The sequence below is a fragment of the Triticum urartu genome, chromosome 1A, assembly GCF_056163025.1.
Source record: "Triticum urartu cultivar PI428250 chromosome 1A, HENAU_Tu73, whole genome shotgun sequence".
Lineage (NCBI taxonomy): Eukaryota > Viridiplantae > Streptophyta > Magnoliopsida > Poales > Poaceae > Triticum > Triticum urartu.
The window spans coordinates 84,278,976-84,293,552 of record NC_141873.1 but is presented as its reverse complement, the minus strand read 5'-3'; positions in this window follow the sequence as shown (position 1 = coordinate 84,293,552).

Genomic DNA, 14,577 nt, shown 5'->3' with positions numbered 1-14,577 from the left:
CCAAAGTTTTAGAATGAATTTGAAGATTTATTGGGAGCACAATGATAACTTTTAAGTATAGAATGTTTACATGACACACACTTTTAGGCTAACTCTCAAAACAACAATCACTTTTTGCATGTTTGTGCCATTTCAACCACTCAATATGTAAAGATTGAGAGTGCAAGTTTAGGTCACATGCCCTAATCATTGGCAGGAGAACATAGTTTTGAAGTCAAAATTAAACAAAGTTGTCGGAGATGATTCTGGTGGATGGTGCCCTGGAGAGATGAATAGGTCGGAGAGACCAGTTTACCCGGGCTTCGGCTACCTCGGTGGAGGTAAACCCTGAAGGAAATATGCCCTAGAGGCAATAATAAAGTTGTCTTTTATATTTCCTTATATCATGAGAAATTTTTATTATTCATGCTAGAATTGTATTAACCGAAAACTTAGTACATGTGTGAATACATAGACAAACACTACAAGAAATATGTCAACTTGTGACCTTGACTATTGGTCACTGAAAGGTCATTGTTTTTCATTTGCGACCTTTTTGTAACCAAAAACATAAGGTCAAAAGCTGGCGGTCGTAAACTGAAATTAACGACCTTCTCTGTGAGAAGGTCGTAGACGTTTACGACCAAAATAGGCCTACTGTTTTGTTTTGGTCACTAGCAGGCTCCTCAGGCCACGTAGGCATCCGACGTGGCAGTCCGATGTGGCATAAGAATCAGCCCGGTCTGATTAGGTGTTTTACATGGGCCGAGCCCATTAATTCAGCCTTTTATTATTATTTTTCCTTGTTAATTCTGGTCGGCTTCATGGGCCAAGCCCAACGTTGTAGCCTTTTTTATTGTTGGCCCGTGGCCTTTTATTATTTATTGCTTTTCTATTTTCATCCATTATATATTCAAGCTGGTCCCACTAGTCAGATGGGTCCCACTTGTCATGATCATCTCTCAAATTGGTCCCACATGTCAGAAATGTACAAATTTAACAGATTATTTTCATAAGTGGACCCATTGGTCAAGTTTCCATTTCACAAGTTTTCAGATCACATACATAATCAAAAAGAACACATAAATTTCATCAAATATACCACTAAATAAATCTATTACAATCTTTACAACACATATATGCTACAATATGCTACTCTTCACTAAGTAGAACTTGACGGCTTCACACTTCACGGCTTCACACTTGCTTCACACTTCACACTTTGAGCATCTGTAAAAGAGGAACAACCACAAATTTAAATCTCAATTGCAGTATAGGCCATATGTAGAAGCAGTTCAAAGTTGAAACAACGTCAATTAAACACACGCGCACAGAAACATAGGAGTCAAAATGCAGTATAGGACCAGAATAAGGAAACTCCTGTTATCAAATCAACACACAGCTTGTAGCAAAACAGCAACATAATACATTATAACGAGAGTAAGCTTGAATCAAACAGCACAAACACATGTGGATATCTCATGTGAGCATCATGCTGTGGTTTTATTAAACGATGATACATCAACAGAATACAATATCTTCAATGCAAATTATGGTACTTGTAGCAAAACAGTTTGAAACAACAACTACACAATACATTATAACGAGAGTAAGCTTGAACCAAACAGAAAAGGGAACAGTTTCGAGTTTAAAAGTTAATGCAAATTGATTTTGCAGTAGCAAACATTGACAGATTGCTGCTAGTGCATACTAGTATGATTCACACCAGAGCAACCATCCAATTCGATGAGCACATAAAAGTAATTTAAGTGGGCAAAGATCCCCCCTCCCCCACCCCAAATCTACAGGAACAGAATAGCTACACTGCGTCAACGGACACAACCGAGCTCACATGCAGTAAGACCAAAGCAGAGGCATACATGCATACCAGCAAGAGAATTGCTCCTGCTACCTGCTGTTGCTACCACAAAACGCATGACACATTAGTTGTAGTACAAGCTATGGATCTGGATTCTGGACTGAGATCCAACACGACGTACGTACAGTGAAGTGCAGATATGCAACTAGCAGGAAATCTAAAATACTTGAGATATAGGTATGCAGCAAGAACAGCTGGCAATGCAATGATAGTATGAGAACACTGTAGCTCTGGAAGTAAAAAGAACATAATGCAGTGATGTGCAAGTCACTGAACTTCATAGCAATAACCTGCCACAGCTCAGCGCTTATGTACTTCAAGCTGTCAAAAGCATAGAGAGCCTCTTCGCTGGCCTTGTTGACGAGTTGCCATGGCAGGGTAGCCTTCCTAATCCTTGACCCTTGTGATGTACTTCATGTCCAGTGCTGCATCATATGCGTATATTCAAATGAATCAACTACTTGATCATGGGGAAAATAGTACGTACATAAAAATTCGCTTGAGCAAAAGCCAAATAGGATTATTGCTTTTCCCCAATTAGAAAAGGACAAGGTAGAACAAGATAGAACAAAGAATAACAAAAGTAACAGGTATTTAGCGAATAGCGGTCTCAAGGTGTTCTTGTGACATGTGGTTGCCAAATATGGAGTCGTACTATACTCATGGACATTAAGATTAATAATCTACAGTAGGAAGTGTTTTTTCAGCATGACAATTGCTTAGTTATTCATGAACTTGTAAGTGTTTATTACCAACTCTCCTCAAACTAAATTTACATTGAACAAGAAAGGAATCGGTATCATATCACCAACTCTGCTACAGTCATAGTGCCCTCCACATGTTTATGTAATAAATTTACACTGAACAAGAAAGGAATCAGTATCATATCTCTCAATTCGTTGCTACACATCTAGCAAGAATAGATCAATGCACATACCTAATAAGCAAACATCACAACATGGCATGATATCTGACCCTAATCCACTGGATCAAAAAATTAAGACCGCAAGACCATTTTCTCGCACCCAGAAGCGAGTATTTTCTCGCAACAACCAGAAGCGTAGCTACAACGACAGTAAGTGCTGCCCAATTAAACTGGGACGCCTAGATTTTGGGCACGCAAAATTTCAGACTTATCAGCAGCATCGCATGACATCAACATGGATATGATACTGATTACCTACCAAGACATGGGGACGCATTAACTAAAGACAATAAACAGAAATTAAAACGGAGAGAGTGCCTCTCTCTTATCAGCAGCATCTCATGATGCAACTCACATACTGAACTAGCAACTTAATTGTTCAGTTTACTCCACCATGGCAAAAAAACATGTTATAGTTTCTGAATTCATAACATACGCATGACAGTCGCGACTTGCAATAAGTAAGAGTATTTTCTTCTACAACTGCGTGTAAAAACAGAGGATGATGTGTTGTAAAACAGTCCCTAATCACCATGTCGATGTCCACCTTGTACACGGGTATCTTGGGGTACTGCCTGCTCATCTTCTCGATCATAGGTGCCATCGCCCGACCTGCAACACCAAACAACAGAACAGTAGCTCTCTCCAGTCACACACTGAAATCCCAATTAATGGCACGGAGACGGCACTTACACGACCCACACCAGACAGCTGTGTAGTAGAAGACGGCGGGGAGCTTCTCCACTGCAAAAGGCAACACACGTGAGAGGGAAACTTGCGCACGCATAGTACTGTTAACAACAATGTGAAGAATCGGTAGAAAAGCTAGGGCGAGAAGGGAGGGGATCGGCGCCGCACCTTGCACCTTGGCATGGATGTCCTCGAAGGTGTCCGCGGAGCCGACGACCACCATGCTGGAATCGCCTGCAGGAGCCAGGAAACGAGCTATCCATCAGCCAACGACGACCACCAGTGCCGGCCCAGGGCCACGGGGAAGCGAAGGATCGGCGGGAGGAGGAGGTGGTTCAGACGTACCTGTGGACGACGACGAGAAGAGGTGTGTCGGGGAGGAGGAGGAGGGGAGGGTGAGCTGCTGCGGGTGGACGAAGTTGGGCGGGTGGCCTAAGGGAGGATGACCGCCGGGCGTCGAGGGAACGGAGCCATCACCATGGAGGGCGTCAAGGGGAGGGAGGAGGGAGGCGACCCCCATCACCATGGCTGCCAAATCCCTCCCTCCGGATCGAGGTTGTGTCCGCCAGATCGGCGTGGCTAAGGCCGCCAATCCGCCTCACCTGCTCGAGGAGGTGGTGTCCGTCGACGGCGGGGATGGGGGGGGGGGCGACGGCGGCGGCGGCGTCCATCTCCACCTGGATCACGCGCGTGGGGGTGCGGGGAGGGGAGGGGAATTGGCTCACGAGATTTGATTGCGAGGGGGCGACTCGGACAGGAAGGGTGGTGGAAGGGAGGATGGTCGGTGCTGGGGGCGATGAGGAGGTCGTCAGCAGCTGGGATGGGGGGAGGCCGGCGGCGGGGTTGGGATGGCAGAGAGAAGGAGGTCTGGGTCGGGGAGAGGGAGATCTGGGAGGAGGTGACGGCGGCGAGGAGCTGAGGAAGGAGGATGCGGGTGCGGGTTAGGGTTTGGGCTACGGATGGATGGCTGGATGGAGAGGTGGAGAGTTGGACGGATGGATGGGCGCTATGTCATCGATCCATGTGACAACTAAACCCACCAATGAGAATAGAGCACATATAATTGTGCTTTTCCTTTTGTTTTTCTTCTACTTTTACACATGAAAAAAAATCAAAAAAATGGTCTCATATTGTGCACAAGGGTGCATATTGGAATGGCAAACAATGTTGCCTAAGGGAATTTTCATTTTCTTTGGACGAAAAAATCATTTTCCATTTTTCGAGTGCCCCAAATGAGGTTTTTTTGTGAAGAACCTACCAAATAATTGCTGCAAAATTGGACCAAATCATTTTTATAAAATACTAGGCCATATTTAATGCACAATTGACCAAATGGTTGGGTGTAAAAAGTTTTGATCCACCTCTCGTGAAAAAGACAAATTTCCACCGATTCAGTTGGAAGCGGGTCAAATTTGAACTGCAACTGCCTCATAGTTTGCTATTTATTTTTTCCAAAAATCATTTCTAGGTACAAAAGTATCTATTTAATCAGAGAAACACCAAAAAAATCCAAAATTCAACCACTAGCTAGGAACGGTCATTCCCGCCGTTTTGACCGCATTTTGAAACGGGCATAAAAAAATTAAAAAAATAAAAAATTGGGAAACCTTCGCATTGTGTCATTATATATGGCCAAGTTCCCAGGAAAAATAACAAACTTGTAATACGACAATTATTTTAAAAAAGTGTTCTAAAAAACGAGCTATCACGTATGGAGATCAATGGCTTTCAAGCCAAATGATCAATCTTATGGCCACATTCATGGCATAGTTTGTTCAAATGATCTCAGATTGTGCACAAGGGTGCATATTGGAATGGCAAACAATGTTGCCTAAGGGAATTTTCATTTTCTTTGGACGAAAAAATCATTTTCCATTTTTCGAGTGCCCCAAATGAGGTTTTTTGTGAAGGACCTACCAAATAATTGTTGCAAAATTGGACAAATCATTTTTTATAAAATACTAGGCCATATTTAATGCACAATTGACCAAATGGTTGGGTGTAAAAAGTTTTGATCCACCTCTGGTGAAAAAGATAAATTTTCGCCGATTCAGTTGGAAGCGGGTCAAATTTGAACTATAGCTGCCTCATAGTTTGCTATTTATTTTTTCCAAAAATCATTTCTAGGTACAAAAGTATCTATTTAATCAGAGAAACACCAAAAAAAAATCCAAGATTCAACCACTAGCTAGGAACGGCCATTCCCGCCGTTTTGACCGCATTTTGAAACGGGCATAAAAAATTTTAAAAAAAATCAAAAAATTGGGAAACCTTCGCATTGTGTCATTATATGTGGCCAAGTCCCCAGGAAAAATAACAAACTTATAATACGGCAATTATTTTAAAAAAGTGTTCTCAGAAACGAGGTATCACGTATGGATATCAATGACTTTCAAGCCAAATGAATAATCTTATGGCCACATTCATGGCATAGTTTGTTCAAATGATCTCATATTGTGCACAAGGGTGCATATTGGAATGGCAAACAATGTTGCCTAAGGAAGTTTTCATTTTCTTTGGACGAAAAAACCATTTTTCATTTTTCGAGTGCCCAAAAGGAGGTTTTTTTGTGAAGGACCTCTCAAATAATTGTTGCAAAATTGGACCAAATCAAGTTTATAAAATACTAGGACATACTTAATGAACAATTGACAAAAAAATGGTTGGATGCAAAAAGTTTTGATACACCTCTCGTGAAAAAGACAAATTTCCGCCGATTCAGCTGGAAGCGGGTCAAATTTGAACTGCAGCCGCCTCATAGTTTGCTATTTATTTTTTTCAAAAATCATTTCTAGTTACATAAGTACCTATTTAATCATAAATACATGGTTTGGTGGCGATACATCGAGGTTTGGGCGGTGGCCGAGGGCCCCAACTCTAGAGCGCGTAAACTCGCATGCCCGCCGCATGGTCACCGCGTGACCGTGGCATTGCCATGTGTTCTGGGCGGCCTAGGCATGTCTAGTGAGTTGGGCACTCCCCAGGTAGGTGCTAGGAAGAAAATTACAACATAAGATTCTCACGAGGAGACCGATCGATGCTCAAACATGAATTAGCAGCCAAGTGTTTGATTAGCGGTACGGGAAATGTACATGGCTAATGGGCGTGAGTTTTGGCTGCGGATGATCAGTTACTAAGAAGACTGTCTTCACAAATTTTCAGCTCAAAAGGAGGAGCCTAGGTGGTACTTGCTTTGCAAAGTACCACACTGGACATAAATACGAATGTTGAAGCTGGGCTCAAAATAATGAATGGATTGAGCTGACATTTGGTGTAGGATGGTTATTTGGGCATAGGAAAGCACTGTAGAAAATGAATACTATTTGGACATGCCAAAGTGGTACTTCCTTCACAAAGTGCTGCTATGAACAGAATAGGAAAATGAATATTGTTAAATTATTTTTGAACTAGGCAAGGAAGGTTTTTGACATATTTGATGAAGATATGATCCAAACAATTTATGAGAATTTTTTGGGAATTTTTGGAATCACAGAAATATAGGTTGCTTCACAACCTAGTGCAAAAATTGACGCATGGACATGACACATAGGCAAAACTGATGAGATGGCGCCTAGTCATCGCAAACCACCACAATTTACAAGGCTATGACCATCTATATTGGTCGTTAACAACTAGAAATAAGGCAGCGGACTAGCGCTGTTTGCTTTATGACCATTTCGTGTAAGAAAATTATGACCTTTTTGACCAAAATGGTCGCAATGGTTTAGGGTTTGGAGCCCTCCGGACAGCTTTTGACCAATTGGTCTCAAATGGTCATAGATCTATGACCAATTCTTCCAGGGTCACTGACAGAAGGTCACTAGTTGACATATTTCTTGTAGTGAAACAGAGTGTCCCTAGTATGCCTCTACTAGACTAGCTCATTAATCAAAGATGATTAAATTTCCTGACCGTAGACATGTGTTGTCATTTGCTCAACAGGATCACATCATTAGAGAGTGATGTGATGGACAAGACCCATCCGTTAGCTTAGCATAATGATCGTTTAGTTTTATTGCTATTGCTTTCATCATGACTTATACATGTTCCTCTGACTATGAGATTATGCAACTCACGAATACCGGAGGAACACCTTGTGTGCTATCAAACATCACAACGTAACTGGGTGATTATAAAGATGCTCTATAGGTGTCTCCGATGGTGTTTGTTGAGTTGGCATAGATCGAGATTAGGATTTGTCACTTCGTGTATCGGAGAGGTATGTCTGGGCCCTCTCGGTAAGCTCATCACTATAAGCCTTGCAAGCAAGGTTGTTAGAATCGCGATTCTGTTATACGATTCTACGACTTTACGATCCAAACTAACCCCTATGATTCTACGATTTTAGTTCATAGAATCTACGTTTTTACGATCCTGATAGTGAAGATTCTACGATTTGCGATCCTACCATCATAACTCCGATCCGATTCAAAATCGTGATTCTGACAACCTTGCTTGCAAGCAATGTGACTAATGAGTTAGTTGCGGGATGATGCATTATGGAATGAGTAAAGAGACTTGCCGGTAATGATATTGAACTAGGTATGATAATACCGACGATCGAATCTCGGGCAAGTAACATACCGATGACAAAGGGAACAACGTATGTTGTTATGCGGTTTGACTGATAAAGATCTTCAAAGAATATGTAGGAACCAATATGAGCATCCGCTATTGGTTATTGACCAGAGATGTGTCTCGGTCATGTCTACATAGTTCTCGAACCCGTAGGGTCCGCACGCTTCACGTTCGATGATGATTTGTATCATGAGTTATGTGTTTTGATGAACCGAAGTTTGTTTGGAGTCCCGGATGAGATCACGGACATGACGAGGAGTCTCGAAATGGTCGAGGCATAAAGATTGATATATTGGTGTGACGCCCCGATTTGACCGTACACTAATCATACACGCAAGCGTGTACGATCAAGATCAGGGACTCACGGGAAGATATCACAACACAACTCTACAAATAAAAATAAGTCATACAAGCATCATATTACAAGCCAGGGGCCTCGAGGGCTCGAATACAAGAGCTCGATCATAGACGAGTCAGCGGAAGCAGCAATATCTGAGTACAGACATAAGTTAAACAAGTTTTCCTTAAGAAGGCTAGCACAAACTGGGATACAGATCGAAAGAGGCGCAAGCCTCCTGCCTGGGATCCTCCTAAACTAGTCCAGGTCGTCGTCAGCGGGCTGCACGTAGTAGTAGGCACCTCCAGCGTAGTAGGAGTCGTCGTCGACGGTGGTGTCTGGCTCCTGGGCTCCATCGTCTGGTCACAGCAATCGGGGATAGAAAGGGGAAAAGAGGGAGCAAAGCAACCGTGAGTACTCATCCAAAGTACTCGCAAGCAAGGAGCTACACTACATATGTATGCATTGGTATCAAATGGAAAAGGGGTATCATATATGGACTGAACTGCAGAATGCCGGAATAAGAGGGGGATAGCTAGTCCTTTCGAAGACTACGCTTCTGGTAACCTCCATCTTGCAGCAGAAGAAGAGAGTAGATGGTAAGTTCACCAAGTAACATCGCATAGCATAATCCTAACCGATGATCCTGTTGGAAATATGCCCTAGAGGCAATAATAAATTAGTTATTATTATATTTCCTTGTTCATGATAATCGTTTATTATCCATGCTAGAATTGTATTGATAGGAAACTCAGATACATGTGTGGATACATAGACAACACCATGTCCCTAGTAAGCCTCTAGTTGACTAGATCGTTGATCAATAGATGGTTACGGTTTCCTGACCATGGACATTGGATGTCATTGATAAACGGGATCACATCATTAGGAGAATGATGTGATGGACAAGACCCAATCCTAAGCCTAGCACAAAGATCGTGTAGTTCGTATGCTAAAGCTTTTCTAATGTCAAGTATCATTTCCTTAGACCATGAGATTGTGCAACTCCCGGATACCGTAGGAATGCTTTGGGTGTACCAAACGTCACAACGTAACTGGGTGACTATAAAGGTACACTACAGGTATTTCCGAAAGTGTCTGTTGGGTTGGCACGAATCGAGACTGGGATTTGTCACTCCGTGTAAACGGAGAGGTATCTCTGGGCCCACTTGGTAGGACATCATCATAATGTGCACAATGTGATCAAGGAGTTGATCATGGGATGATGTGTTACGGAACGAGTAAAAGAGACTTGCCGGTAACGAGATTGAACAAGGTATCGGGATACCGACGATCGAATCTCGGGCAAGTATCGTACCGCTAGACAAAGGGAATTGTATACGGGATTGATTAAGTCCTTGACATCGTGGTTCATCCGATGAGATCATCGTGGAACATGTGGGAGCCAACATGGGTATCCAGATCCCGCTGTTGGTTATTGGCCGGAGAGGTGTCTCGGTCATGTCTGCATGTCTCCCGAACCCGTAGGGTCTACACACTTAAGGTTCGATGACGCTAGGGTTATAAAGGAAGCTTGTATAAGGTTACCGAATGTTGTTCAGAGTCCCGGATGAGATACCGGACGTCACGAGGAGTTCCGGAATGGTCCGGAGGTAAAGATTTATATATAGGAAGTCCTATTTCGGCCATCGGGACAAGTTTCGGGGTCATCGGTATTGTACCGGCCCACCGGGTGGGGCCACCTATCCCGGAGGGTCCCATGGGCTGAAGTGGGAAGGGATCCAGCCAAAGTGGGCTGGGGCGCCACTTCCCTTATGGCCCATGCGCCTAGGGTGAAGGGGGAACCCTAAGGAAGAGTCCCAAGGAGGGAAGGCACCTCCTAGGTGCCTTGGGGGGGAGGGAAACCTCCCCTGGCCGCCGCCCCCTAGGAGATTAGATCTCCTAGGGCTGGCGCACCCCCCTTGGGCTCCCTATATATAGTGAGGGTAGGAGGGCCTCTTGATACACCCCTTATGCCTTTGGTGCAGCCCCTACCTCTCTCCTAAGTCCTTCTCCTCTCCCGTGGTGCTTGGCGAAGCCCTGCAGGATTGCCACGCTCCTCCACCACCACCACGCCGTTGTGCTGCTGCTGGATGGAGTCTTCCTCAACCTCTCCCTCTCTCCTTGATGGATCAAGGCATGGGAGACGTCGTCGGGCTGTACGTGTGTTGAACGCGGAGGTGCCGTCCGTTCGGCACTAGGATCTCCGGTGATTTGGATCACGACGAGTATGACTCCATCAACCCCGTTCACTTGAACGCTTCCGCTTAGCGATCTACAAGGGTATGTAGATGCACTCTCCTTCCCCTCATTGCTGTCTCTCCATAGATAGATCTTGGTGACACGTAGGAAAATTTTGAATTTCTGCTACGTTCCCCAACAGTGGTATCAGAGCTAGGTCTATGCGTAGTTTCTATGCACGAGTAGAACACAAATTAGTTGTGGGCGTTGATTTTGTTCAATATGCTTGCCGTTACTAGTCTTATCTTGATTCGGCGGCATCGTGGGATGAAGCGGCCCGGACCAACCTTACACGTACGCTTACGTGAGACCGGTTCCACCGACAAACATGCACTAGTTGCATAAGGTGGCTGGCGGGTGTCTATCTCTCCCACTTTAGTCGGATCGGATTCGATGAACAGGGTCCTTATGAAGGGTAAATAGCAATTGGCATATCACGTTGTGGTCTTTGCGTAGGTAAGAAACATTCTTGCTAGAAACCCATAGCAGCCACGTAAAACATGCAAACAACAATTAGAGGACGTCTAACTTGTTTTTGCAGGGTATGCTATGTGATGTGATATGGCCAAAGGATGTGATGAATGATATATGTGATGTATGAGATGATCATGTTCTTGTAATAGGAATCACGACTTGCATGTCGATGAGTATGACAACCGGCAGGAGCCATAGGAGTTGTCTTAATTTATTTATGACCTGCGTGTCAACATAAACGTCATGTAATTACTTTACTTTATTGCTAATCGTTAGCTGTAGTAGTAGAAGTAATAGTTGACGAGACAACTTCAAGAAGACACGATGATGGAGATCATGATGATGGAGATCATGGTGTCATGCCGGTGACGATGATGATCATGGAGCCCCGAAGATGGAGATCAAAAGGAGCAATATGATATTGGCCATATCATGTCACTATTTGATTTCATGTGATGTTTATCATGTTTATGCATCTTGTTTACTTAGAACGACGGTAGTAAATAAGATGATCCCTCATTAAAATTTCAAGAAAGTGTTCCCCCTAACTGTGCACCGTTGCGACAGTTCATTGTTTCAAAGCACCACGTGATGATCGGGTGTTAGATTCTTAAGTTCACATACAACGGGTGTTCACGAGCCTAGCATGTACAAACATGGCCTCGGAACACATGCAAACACTTAAGTTGACTTGACGAGCCTAGCATGTACAGACATGGCCTCGGAACACAGAAGACCGAAAGGTCGAGCATGAGTCGTATGGTAGATACGATCAACATGAAGATGTTCACCGATGTTGACTAGTCCGTCTCACGTGATGATCAGACACGGCCTAGTTGACTCGGATCATGTCATCACTTAGATGACTAGAGGGATGTCTATCTGAGTGGGAGTTCATAAGATGAACTTAATTATCCTGAACATAGTCAAAAGGTCTTCGCAAATAATGTCGTAGCTCGCGCTTCAGTTCTACTGTTTAGATATGTTCCTAGAGAAAATTTAGTTGAAAGTTGATAGTAGCAATTATGCGGACTAGGTCCGTAAACTGAGGATTGTCCTCATTGCTTCATAGAAGGCTTATGTCCTTAATGCACCGCTCAATGTGCTGAACCTCGAACGTCGTCTGTGGATGTTGCGAACATCTGACATACACGTTTTGATGACTACATGATAGTTCAGTGCGTAATGCTAAATGGTTTAGAATTGAGGCACCAAAGACGTTTTTGAAACGTCGCGAAACATATGAGATGTTTCGAGGACTGAAATTGGGATTTCCAGCTCGTGCCCACGTCAAGAGGTATAAGACCTCCGACGATTTTCTTAGCCTGCAAACTAAGGGAGAAAAGCTCAATTGTTGAGCTTGTGCTCAGATTGTCTGAGTACAACAATCATTTGAATCGAGTGGGAGTTGATCTTCCAGATGAGATAGTGATGTTTCTCCGAAGTCATCACCACCAAGCTGCTAGAGCTTCGTGTTGAACTATAATATATCAGGGATATATATGATGATCCTTGAGATATTCGCGATGTTTGACACCGCGAAAGTAGAAATCAAGAAGGAGCATCAATTGTTGATGGTTGGTAAAACCACTAGTTTCAAGAAGGGCAAGGGAACAAAGGGATACTTCATGAAACGGCAATTCAGCTACTGCTCTAGTGAAGAAACCCAAGGTTGAACCCAAACCCGAGACTGAGTGCTTCTGTAATAAGGGGAACAGCCACTGGAGCAGAATTACCCTAGATACTTGGTAGATGAGAAGGCTGGCAAGGTCGATAGAAGTATATTGGATATACATTGTGTTAATTTGTACTTTACTAGTACTCCTAGTAGCACCAGGGTATTAGATACCGGTTCGGTTGCTAAGTGTTAGTAACTCGAAATAAAAGCTACGGAATAAACGGAGACTAGCTAAAGGTGAGCTGACGATATGTGTTGGAAGTGTTTCCAAGGTTGATATGATCAAGCATCGCACGCTCCCTCTACCATCGAGATTGGTATTAAAACCTAATAATTGTTATTTGGTGTTTGCATTGAGCATAGACATGATTGGATTATGTCTATCGCAATACGGTTATTCATTTAAGGAGAATAACGGTTACTCTGTTTATTTGAATAATACCTTCAATGGTCTTGCACCTGAAATGAATGGTTTATTGAATCTCGATCGTAGTGATACACATGTTCATGCCAAAAAGATAGTAATGATAGTACCACCTACTTGTGGCACTGCCACGTAAGTCATATCGGTATAAAACGCATGAAGAAGCTCCATGTTGATGGATCTTTGGGCTCACTCGTTTTTGAAAGGTTTGAGACATGTGAACCATGTCTATTGGTGTATATGCATGAAGAAACTCTATACAGATGGATCGTTTGGACTCACTTGATTTTTGAATCACTTGAGACATGCAAATCATACCACATGGGCAAGATGACTGAAAGCCTCGGTTTCAGTAAAATGGAACTAGAAAGCAACTTGTTGGAAGTAATACATTTTGATGTGTGCAGTCCAATGAGTGCTGAGGCGTGTAGTGGATATCGTTATGTTCTTACTTCACAGATGATTTGAGTAGATGTTGAGTATATTTACTTGATGAATCACGAGTCTGAATTATTGAAAGGTTCAAGTAATTTCAGGGTGAAGTTGAAAGATTATCGTGACAAGAGGATAAAGTATCTATGATATGATCATAGAGATGAATATTTGAATTACGAGTTTGGCATAGAATTAAGACATTGTGGAAATTGTTTCACAACTGATACAACCTGGAATACCATAGTGTGATGGTGTGTCCGAACATCATAACTGCACCCTATTGGATATGATGCATACTATGATGTCTCTTATCGAATTACCACGATAGTTTATGGGTTAGGCATTAGAGACAACCACATTCACTTTAAAAGGGGCACCACGTAATTCCGATGAGATGACACCGTGTGAACTATGGTTTAGAGAAACCTAAGCTGTCATTTCTTAAAAGTTTGGGGCTGCGATGCTTATGTGAAAAAGTTTCAGGCTGATAAGCTCAAACCCAAAGCGGATAAATGCATCTTCATAGGACACCCAAAACAGTTTGGTATACCTCCTGTCTCAGATCCGAAAGCAATAAGGGATTGTTTCTAGAATCGGGTCCTTTCTCAAGGAAAAGTTTCTCTCGAAAGAATTGAGTGGGAGGATGGTGGAGACTTGATGAGGTTATTGAACCGTCTCTTCAACTAGTGTGTGGCAGGGCACATGAAGTTGTTCCTGTGGCACCTACACCAATTGAAGTGGAAGTTTATGATAGTGATCATGAAACTTCAGATCAAGTCACTACCAAACCTCATAGGATGACAAGGATGCGTACTACTACAGAGTGGTACGTAATCCTGTCTTGGAAGTCATGTTGCTAGACAACGATGAACCTACGAGCTATGGAGAAGCGATGGTGGAACCGGATTCCGATAAATGGCTCGAGGCCATAAAATCC